The sequence below is a fragment of the Halichoerus grypus genome, chromosome 8 (assembly GCF_964656455.1).
Source record: "Halichoerus grypus chromosome 8, mHalGry1.hap1.1, whole genome shotgun sequence".
Lineage (NCBI taxonomy): Eukaryota > Metazoa > Chordata > Mammalia > Carnivora > Phocidae > Halichoerus > Halichoerus grypus.
Window position 1 is genome coordinate 50,976,995 of NC_135719.1, and position 11,402 is coordinate 50,988,396.

Genomic DNA, 11,402 nt, shown 5'->3' on the forward strand with positions numbered 1-11,402 from the left:
TGAATGGATGTGACCGTTCCAATAAAACTTTATAAACAATGAAATGTGAATCTCATATACTTTTCACATATCATGAACTATTATTCTTCTTCTGAATTTTTTTCAACCATTAAAAAATTTAAAAACCAATCTTAGCTCTCAGGTTGTACAAAAACAGGTGGTGGGTTGAATTTGGCCGATAGGTGATAATTTGCCTAGTTTATAAAATTCCCAGGTCAAAGACACACAAAGGTAAAGTTTTGTTTTTGGTTAATGTAATCCTTTTCTTGTGGTTCTGGTATTTTATTTTATTATTTATTTATAAAAGAGATTTATTTATTTATTAGAGAGAGAGAGCAAGCACACAAGGGAGGGGAGAGGCAGAGGGAGAGAGAGAATCGCAAGCCGACTCCCTGCTGAGCATGGAGCCCAGCGGGGCCCCATCGCATGACCTGGAGATCACAACCTAAGCCTAAACCAAGAGTTGGACCCTTAACCAACTGAGCCACCCAGGCACCCCTGGTTCTGGTATTTTATTTTTTTTAAATTTTTATTTATTATTATTTTTTAAAGATTTTATTTATTCATTCGAGACACAGAGATACAGAGAGAGAGAGAGCACAAGCAGGGGGAGCAGCAGAGGGAGAGGGAGAAGCAGGCTCCCTGCTGAGCAAGGAGCCCGATGCGGGGCTCGATCCCAGGATCCTGGGGTCATGACCTGAGCCGAAGGCAGACGCTTAACTGACTGAGCCACCTAGGCGTCCTGGTATCTTATTTTATTTTAAAGGTTTTATTTATTTTTTAGAGAGAGAGAGTGGGGGGAGGGGCAGAGGGAGAAAGAGGGAGAAGGAGTCTCAAGCAGACTCCCTGCTAAGTGCAGAGCCCAACGCGGGGCTTGATCTCACGACCCTAAGATCATGACCCGAGCTGAAACCAAGAGATCAGTCACCCAACTGACTGTGCTACCCAGGCACTCTGGTTCTGGTATTTTAAAATAAGACAAGTGGGTAAGGAAAATGAAAGTCAAAGGAATAAATTATTAATACAGGAATTTCAAGAAGAATAAAGAAAAATATTTTGAAGGTCTCTCATTTGACCCTTTGTGTTTTTTTTTTTTAAGATTTTATTTATTTGACAGAGAGAGACTGCGAGAGCAGGAACACAAGCAGGGGGAGTGGGAGAGGGAGAAGCAGGCTTCCCGTGGAGCAGGGAGCCCGATGCGGGGCTCGATCCCAGGACCCTGGGATCATGACCTGAGCCAAAGGCAGACGCTTAACCAACTGAGCCACCCAGGCGCACCTCATTTGACACTTTGTAAAACAAGTACTAACTTTATTTCCACACAGAATGGGTTTCACCTCTATCAAATTCAACAGACTTTTATTGACCTCTGTTATATTATAGGAACACACTAAGTGCAAAGACCGTGAAAAAACAGCCCCTGCCCTTTGATAGGGGGCAACTGCTCAACAAAGGTCCTTTCTATTTAGTAATAGTATCCAATCCTTTATTGAACAAAGCATTTGTTGAACACCTACTTCACTCTAGGTCCTGGATTAGGTGCCAGACCTTCCAAGATAAATAAATTCCAAAGAAGGTTATGGTAAGTGACTTTCTTCCCTGCTTTCACTTAGTTCTTATCTTATTTTCTTGAGGGAAAACCAGAGGCACGGAGGGTCTAGCTGGCTGTCCCAGATCGAATATCAAAGTGGGAAACTGGAGCATGACTAGCACCTGCCTTAGCAGGTGAAGCCTCAAGGGCACAGAGGGCAAGGAGGCCTCACACACAAATACTGCATGACCTTGAGAGTGAGCACCTCCTTAAATTTTGCACTCGGTGCCTCACTTGCCTCACGCTAGTCCTGGTTGGTCCCTTAGCTTCCCCAAAGGCCAGCTGTGGTCCCGGGAGGGCTAGAATGGACTTCAGTGGGTTTGGGCGACCTCGTGTTCATATCCCCTTCCTGAGATGCCCCAACTTCCTGGTGAGGAATTCCTTCTTTCTCATGGGATAGTCTTGTGGAATTCCAGGCTGGCCTCACCCTCAGAGCCTGAGCATGGTGTGGGCATCGTGTCTTCCCTTCCTGGACTGTGACTTCTGAGCCGAATGAGTTGTTTTCTGTTTCTTCTCCCCACCCACAGGACATCTATAGTCTCTCTGAGTAATGCCAACGTTACATTCCAAGTCAGACCTCTGAGCCCTGCTCTTCCAACTGCGGTCCACGCACCAGCAGCGCTGGCATCACCTGGAGCTGGTGAGAAATACAGACCCTCCAGCCTGCCTCAGACCACAGCCACAACCTGCATTTGGACAAGGTTCCGGGTGATTCCTGTGCTCATTTAAATGTGGGAAGTGCTAATGTACACTTTCCCCCTACCCTCCCGCCACTGAGTCCCCTTGGGCTTCACAGCCACAGGCGCCTGGGAAAGGGCCTTTGTGGGAAATGCATAACTTGCTGAAACTCCAGAAGGCACAGGGCTGGCCCTCCCCTTCCAAGATGGGCTCGCTCCCTGAGGAATCCTTGGCCCAGGGCTCCTTAGACACACTCATGCGGTCTCCAGTTGATGGCTGACACTAAAAGAAAAAAATAGGCACTGACCTCAGAAAACGGTGACAGTGTCACCCTTTGAGTAAGCCTCTCTCCAGGGAAGCTCCTCCCCTTTAAAAGTTTGGGGTAGTGGGGGCAGGAGACTCAGGAAGCTACTTCGAAGGGTGACGTTTCCCTACAAAGTCCCTCAGATGAACACGGGATGGTGGGGGATGGTGGTGGTTCTCTCAGAGAAGGGACCTGTTCTATCTACCTTTTAGGATGGGCCAGGAGTGAAGAAAGGGCATTAACAGCCCTACTATTTACTGACAGCCTGTCACGTGGCCTGGACACATTTTACCTTTTATTCTTTAACATAACCCTAAAGGATAGGCTTTTACAGAGGAGGAAACTGAAATTCAGAGGCCAAGTAACTTGCCTCAAGTTCCCCAGTTGTTCGCTGGGAAGAACCAGGGATAGAACCAGGTTTTGTCAGTGTTGCAGACTCACAAAAACACATGAAACATAACACATAAGAAGTAACTGTGGTGACTGGGTGATAGACAGTGGGGAGGGTATGTGCTCTGGTAAGCGCTGTGAATTGTGCAAGACTGTTGAATCTCAGCTCTGTACCTCTGAAACAAATAATGCAATATATGTTAAGAAAAAAAAAAAAAGAAGAAGATAGCAGGAGGGGAAGAATGAAGGGGGGGAAATCGGAGGGGGAGATGAACCATGAGAGATGATGGACTCTGAAAAACAAACTGAGGGTTCTAGAGGGGAGGGGGGTGGGAGGATGGGTTAGCCTGGTGATGGGTATTGAGGAGGGCACGTTCTGCATGGAGCACTGGGTGTTGTGCACAAACAATGAATCATGGAACACTACATCTAAAACTAATGATGTATGGTGATTAACATAACAATAAAATAATAATAATAAAAAAGAAGTAACTGGTTGGCGTTTGTCCCATGTGGGTGGTGGTGGAGGCAGTGATGATGGCTCTGGGTGTGGGTGTGTGTGAGCGTGCGTTGGGGGAAGGTGGGATGGAGTCCTTGGGAGAGTCAAGGACACAAGTGAGAAGCTTGCAGAGGAACCCAGCTCCTCTTGGTGGTGAGCAGCGATGAGATATGCAGTCCCCTTATTACACCATTTACACATTAATAATTTGAATAAAATATCACTATAGAATATGTGGAAATAGACCAAGGACATTCAGATTTTTCCAATGATGACTTCATCAATGCTTTTTTGGGGGGGAAATATAAAATATTAAATTCTATCTCCTTTTCTTTTGGGTGCTCTTCTTTTGCTGATGCACTCAGGACCCATCCTTGTAGGACCCATCTTAATACCAGCGCTGAGGCCAAGAGATGCTCACCCAGCTATTTGGGGGTGGTGACACCCTCCACTTGGAAGACCAGTTGCGTGCCTCATTGTTAGGGAGGCTGCAAACCTAAGTGAGTCACTGCTCTAAGGATTTTTGGAGTGCTTGCTCTCCCCATTCCTGGGCTCTGAGTCAAGAATGTAACTGAAGCCCCAGACAATAGGGTGTGAAAGGAAAGATGTTCCCTAGTGTCAGATACCCGGGCCAACCAGACCCAAAAGCACAGAGCAGGTGCTTGGCTTTAGTTCCTGGTGCTGGCTGGTGGGTCGCTGCACCCTGCCCCACACCCCACACCTCTCTAGACAAAAGCCACAGCTAAGAAGCTTGCACTCCTGCCTCCTCCCACATATCTAGGATGCGCTCCAAATGAGGACAGCCTGCTTCCTCCTGCCAACCCCTTCTTTCAAGGCTAAAGATACAGAAGGCAGGAACCACATCCCAACAGAGGAAACCATGAAGCAGGACCTTAGATATGAAGGATTCCACCAGAGGAGGATGAAGGTATTTTATCATCTGAAGAAAACTTTCAAGTGCCCTAAGTAATCCTCTAGTGTCTGAGAATAAGATCAACAACTAGGTGAGCTGGGTTTTCAGAGTGTTATTGAGAAGTCCCTGGGAAACCAAACCCTGGAGGCAAACCCCCATCATGCTCTGGTGGAGACAGAGGACCTGGGCGCTCTCTTCTGGATGCCATGGAAGAGGTGACTCCCTGAGAGCTGGTGATGGTTGGTCGATGCCTCGGTCACTGAGGGTCTACTCAGGCCCCTCTCTTCCCCACTGGAGAGGGGCTGTTCTGTTTCCCAACGCTGGATTTGAGTCCTGAAGGGCCACGAAGCCTTGCCTCCTTGTGACTTCAGGGGGGGAAGAACCCGCTGACCCATCTGGCCCTGAACCGTCCTGACGGGCATCCGAGGCAGCCTCACAGGTGAGTATGGAGGGGACAAGGGCTTTCCTTTGAAGCTGGGGAGAGTGGCTATAAGGGCTGGTTGCAGGGATTCGAGACTCAGGTGTGTTTCAGGGATGATAACACAACAAAAGAAGTTGTCCATCCTGGAGTTTTGTATCAGGCACTGTACTAACAACTGGACATGCATTATCTTCCAGAGTCATGACCTTAGTGCAGGTACTGTTAGTATCACCTCCGTTTTGCAGACAGAAAAGTTAAGTCACACAGCCATGGGTGGCCTTCCAATTCCTCTAACTTCCAAGCCTGGGGCTGTAACCACTGTCCCAGGCTGTGTCCTCCGTAGTACAGCGAAGTTACTCTATTACTGCTGCTCCCCTCCGTCACTGCTCGTTATCAGTAAGGAAGGGACTTCCCGAAACTGAAGCAAGAATGGCCCTGGATGGTGCCGCCGAGCCCCCATGCCCGTTATTCACGTTTATCCGTTCTGGGTCTAGACATGGGGTATAGGAAGGAGCAGGGTAACTGCTGTGAGACCACTGCTCAAAGCTCAAGTTTCTGTGTTTTTGTTAGTGGGAGGAGACTGGGGAGAAACGGAGACCACATGTGGAGCTAGATTTCTCAAAAGTCTCTATTTCAACCAGTTTGGGAAGTGTTTGTTTTGCTTCTTTTTTAAGAACCCAAAGCTTGGAACCCAAACGGGCTGTCTAGTCCTGGCTAGAGCATATTTAGGGTATGCCTGTACTTAAAAAGAAATAGCTTTTTTTTTTTTTTTCCTTTAAGTGTATGTTTTCATGTCCCATCAGTCAGAAATATCCAAAATTATAATGAATCTCTTATCAGTTCTAGTTATGAAAGCAAAAAAAAAAAATCAGAAACATTCCAAATGATCAAAAATAGAATAACAAATTATGGCACATTAACCAGATGCAATACCATATAATAATACATGAAGGCTAGCGTAGCAGCATAGGAAGTAGCTACCTATGCAAAAATGTTTGGATAAAAAATATTAAATTTTGAATAAAAAGCCCTAAATATACACACAGGCAAAACATATGAAAAATAATTATTTTTAAAAGTGGTGGTGAGATTATGAATGACTTTTCCTTTAGTGATTTTCTCTATAGTGTTAATAACATGTGACAAATGAAAAACTCAAAATGTATACAATTATATGGTGGCGTGTACCTTATGTATATATTCTGGCTTATTTACCTTGCAACCTTGTATCCAAATATGGCAGAGCTTTCCATTTGAACTTGCAAATTGCTGCATGAAATTTACATGTTCCTTTAAATACATAACACACATCCACCGCTGTTATACAAATTGGGATTAATTCTTTGGGTTAGAGTCTTTGTCACTCAAATTTAATTATGCCATATTGATCCCTAGCACTTATCTTTTTGAGTAGGAACCCAAACTAGAAGAGCAAAAGAAGTGCTCCCGACCCCCAGCAGTTCTTACCAATACAGTAGTGAAACTCAATGTTCTCTCACACACCACCTCACTTTTCATCTTTCCATGAAAGCTGGAAAATGAATTATCTGGAGACGCCCAGGGCCCCTAACCTATTAGGAAGGTTGAAGACCAGCAGATCAGGTCACTGTCTTCTCTAAGGGCTACAAGAAAGAGTGCTGGGGGATCTTTCCACTGAAGAAGGGAGTGTTCATGGCATCTCTCATCCATTTGCTTTTCCAGAAATCCCTGCAAATTTCCCTACTGGCATAGAATGCTGAGTTTATAGTCTCTAAGAGTCTATGTACTAATTTATTTATACTCTACTGTTTGCTCTAAAGATTGAGAGCTGCTCTAGGATAAAAGCAAAGGTATGGTTAAGACCAAAACCAAAAATTAATTTAAAACAAGTTAAATAGCATAAGACAAAGAATAGGACGGTGGGGAAGAAGGGAGAATTTTTCAATTAAAGTCAGGTAGAAGAAAACTACAGTGAAGAACAAAACACTTGGTGGCCTGAGTAAAGAGCAAAACCAAGGCATTTGTAAATGAGCAGAGGTCTTGTTTCTAAGGTTTGAGAGGTCAGGGTGAGTCGTGAACCGCCTGTGACTGGAGTACTTCTAAGAACACGACGAAGCAGGCCCAGTTTTAGGTGGTTAACAATCTTCCAGGAAGGAGGAATGATGCCTGTTTTCAACGCACTCCTATATCATTTACTCTCAATTTGCTATGTAATCACATCCTATTATTTTTAAACGTGTGTGCACTGCTTCTTCTATAGACTTTGAGGGCGAGAAGTCTATTTTATGCTTTTTCTATATTGTTCTACAACCCCCAACCCAGAGTTCCTTTCTAAAATGATGTGCATGCTTCTTAAGTGGAAGTGGAGTTTCTTAGTCCCAGAGGCCAAGTCATGTATAATCTTAATTTCCATCTATTCTCTAGTTACTAGAAGACAATATGGGAGTCCTTTCTGTGTTTAAGGGAAAGTGAGCAGAACAAGAGATTATAGAGTAGTAAAAAAAATGGCAGCTGGAGAGGGGAGATCACAAGCCAGAAACAGGAGCTTTGAAGGATGAAGAGATGTGACCGGGTTTGCCAGGATTTGAGTCTAGAAACACTTCACTTAGGCACATTTTCTTTACATTTATTATATTCCTATTCCTAGACAAGTTATTCCAACTTGTTCCTTTTTAATTTCTTGGGAAGGTGCTAAGGCAGATAATTCTGGAGTATTCTGGAAAGGAGTACTTTGTGAGAACACAGGAGGAAGACAAATCATGGGAATGGCAGTCTTCAAGCTGAATAAATCAGTAATTCATCACTTCCCGTCTGGGTTCTGAGATATAGTATGTAGCAGTCCCTTAAGAGCAAAAATGAAAAAATCCTATTGCCCTGGGGGCTGGCTCACACTTCTAATATACTCTCTGGGCTTTTAGCACCAGTACTAAACCCTTTTGGGATAGTGACAGGGCTTGCTTTAGATAACGGTGTCCTAGAACCACAGCATGATTCAAGTAGTTATTGGCAAATTGTTTTAGTGTGAAAAATGGTTTTCATAGAGGAAGTGGGACAGAGTGCAGGGTGGGGGTGCTGAGGCAGAATGTGGTCAGCCCATCAAAACCTAGCTCTTTGGAAGGCCAAAGGGCTATACCATCCTACTGCGTGTCCCTGGGAGTTTAATACCCAATCTGTGAGTCTAAGGAACAAGAATTCCAATTCCTGAGCATCTAGCATTCCAAAGTTGAAAGCACATCGGGACTCACCATCACGAAGTGTGCTTTCCTCTTACCTGCCCCCACCCACCCCGGTCATGCAGCATCCACCCAGAGGAGCCTTGGCCCAGCCAGGCCCAGGCCCAGGGGGCCTCTTGGGAGACAGAACAATCCTGGGCCACACACACAAAGGGCTTGTTTGGCCGTCACTAGCTTTCCTCTGGAGACGTGGGTTCTGCAGTGGTCCTGCCCTGTGGCTGCTCAAGATTGAACCAGGGCTGCCTGCCTTCGTTCACGTCTGCTTCAGGGCCCCTGGGCAGTATTCGTGTATTCCTACTGTCCGCTTCACTCTCTAGCATGTCCAAATGCAGTTCGAGAACGCAGCAATAGAAACTTATTTTCAAAGGCCAGTGTTTTGCTTAAAAAAGGAATTTGAATCTATTGCTTCGAAACATTCTTTACCTTCTGTGCACTGTTGGTAACGACTCTAGAAGTGTTACTTGAGCGTTTGTGTCTTGGCCATTTGTCCCATCAACGACCATATTCTGAATGGCTTTTATATGTGGTATGGAGGCCATGCGACAGATGGCCTCCAGGGGGAATGGTCCCGGAGATTTTTCACTTCAAAAGGAACAGAGTTACTTTCAGTCTCCCTAAGGATCCCCAAGGAAGGGGGAAAAAGGCTCAGGCTGAGAGCAGAAAAGGGCCTGGAGGTGGTAGGAGCGTCAACACACACCACTTGGTTTAGTTCCCAGGCTTGTGAGAAGTGCAGAATATGTGAAGAGGCTGAAGAAACTGCTGCTCAAAATGGTACAATGAACCAAGGTCGCGGTGAGTGGTGGAGCAGGTTTCAGAGCTTGCCCCTCTGCTTTCCAGGCCCTGCAGGAGAGCTAAACTCCACTAGCTGAATGACCTTGAGCAAGCCATCAAAACTCTCTAGGCCTTGATTAAAAGCCTCCTTCCAGTTGGGCTCTGAATCAGCATTTCGGTGAGGGCATCAGCCTTGGCAGGTCCCGATAAGGCCTTGACTCTTTGTTCTCCATGGCCTTGGAAACAGATGGAAAGAAAACTGTCTCAGGCAGCAGGAACCAGTCTTATCCTCTAGGTCGATACCCATTTGTCAAAAACTTGGCAAAGGTTGCATTCATGTTACTGAACCCTCAACATAGCTTCATTCATTGTTTGACATACAAAATTTATGACATCTGTTGGAGGAATGTAGCTCTGAACACTCTCAACGTCAAAAAGTATATATAATGGAAGGAACACTTCTTGCACTGCCTGACATTTCTAATTTTTTCCCAAACCCCTGTCTCCAGTTTGGGAAATGATGGCTCCCTGAGCACCCCAGAGCTTTTTGTTTTGATTGGAGAATTCAGATTTTTTTTTTTCTTCTGTATGTAGATTTGACTGCAGATTTTAAAACAAAATCACATCTACAAATAGTGTTGACAAGTTGGAAAAAGTGGTTAACATACACTCAAATATTTGTTCAAGTAAAAAGACTTTTTTTTTTTTTTCCTGGAGAAACAAAAAATCAGGCCAAAAATATTACACTCTGGAGAATACATACCAGCATACACAAAAACTAGATTTTCTTTCTGCTAATGACCTCTCCAGGAGCAATAAGGAGGGGAATTGTTCTCAATGCCAGTCTCAAAAAGTTAAGAATGTATCCAAAAAGTGCTTTTCCTCAGCAACAGATTATGGAACTCTCATTATAAATTTAAACATTCTGGGGAGATGCTGATTTCTTATTTGTACCCTTTTTCTCTGTGGAGAGCCACAGTGTTTTACCCTGAACACGGCAACTTCTCCAGCTGCTCATTCTGAAATCCGGGCCTGCTAATGGAATTTAGGGTATGAATCTTGAACTATTTCTCTGTACTTCATGGTTTTCTAAATGGTGACTGTCAGCTTCCAGCCTCGGTGCCCCCACTTGGAAGAGCCCTTATCTTCCTCCTGACCTGGCAGGGGCAGCATGTTCAGAGATTATCACATTGGAACAGACCCAAGGTGTGTGCCATGTGGAGACAGGGTGTTCCCTCCTGTCTATCAGAAAGATCAGGGAAGAATTCTTGGAATTGGCCTGATGCTTCATTAATTCGTGATTTCACTGGGCCTCTGGAGCCCAGGGAGGAAGTTAGGCGGTAAACCACTCACTAGTGGTCACGGCAGCCCCGAAGCTGATTCCACCTACATCTTCCCTGTCTTCTCCCCCAGCCGTGTTTGCCGCCTCATCTGTTTCTAGCTACGTCCAGCAGTGGCTTTTCTTCTGCTGCACAACATCTGAAACATGTGAGAGGATCCGCGCGGGCCTGAAACCTGACACCCGACCCCACTCCCCGGCGGCCATGGGACTGAGTAGTTCCACGGACTGAGCCTTGGTCTCCATGTTAATGAAACGGGGACTGACGGGAAGCTGAGAGAACCCCTGTGAGGCACTTCTGACAGGTTCTGGCATATGGTCTCTGAAAACAGTATTACTAAGCATCGTCATGGGGGGCGAGGTGTTGGCCCAGCTCCACCTAGTCAGGTGGTGAAGGCTTGGTGAAGGCCCTCCGCGGTGGTCTCTGGGGCACACATGGCGTGAGGACAGAGGCAGTTGATGCTTATCAAGCATGTCCCAGGTGCTGTGCTTTATCACATGGGTGATACATTCCAGTCCCGTGGTAATACCCTGGGAGCTACGTGCTCATCTCATCCCCATTTCATAGATGAAGAATCTCAGATTGCGGGACTTGACCGGCTAGGCAGCTAGTGAAGGTGAAGCCAGACGTGGCTCCCAAAGTCAAAGGGTGCTGGGTTCAGGGCTTCTGTGACTACAGTGAGGCAGAGAGGCATTCTTGGTCTAGCTGAGGACAGGCAGCGGGGAGCCTAGGGGTGCTGAAGACAAGGGGAGACCCAGAGCGTTTCTTTGCCTTGAGAAAGGGGACCGTTTTTCAGAAGCGGGAACCCGCAAGCCTGGCCTCCAGGCTTCTTTTTGGGTTCTTTGCCTTACACGCCCTTCCTTTCTGTGGAGAGAAAAATGCCTGATCAGAGGGCTTGGAAGAATAGCTACAGATATATTTAATCCTTTTTAGTGAAAACATTATCTGTCATCCAAATGAGTTTTCGTTTATTCCCAGTCTACCGCATTCGCTTTTCAAGAGAACATCCTTTTCCGCCCTGCAGCCCAAGTTTGGCCAACTAATTTTGTTTGTAATCTCCTTTTGTTTGCTTCAAGTCTTCAAGAGTGACTGGTGGTATTTTCAGTTTCCAAGTCGGAGAGAATGAAGTGTGGGAATTCAGAACTCAGCAGGAGTGCAAAAGCAGAAAATCAGAGACCCTACAGAGCAATACTTTTAAGGAGAGTCACGTGGCTGGGGGACGAGACCTCGCTTGGTGCATTCACTCACGATCTGATGTGTGTGGGCTAAAGACTTAGCTAAGA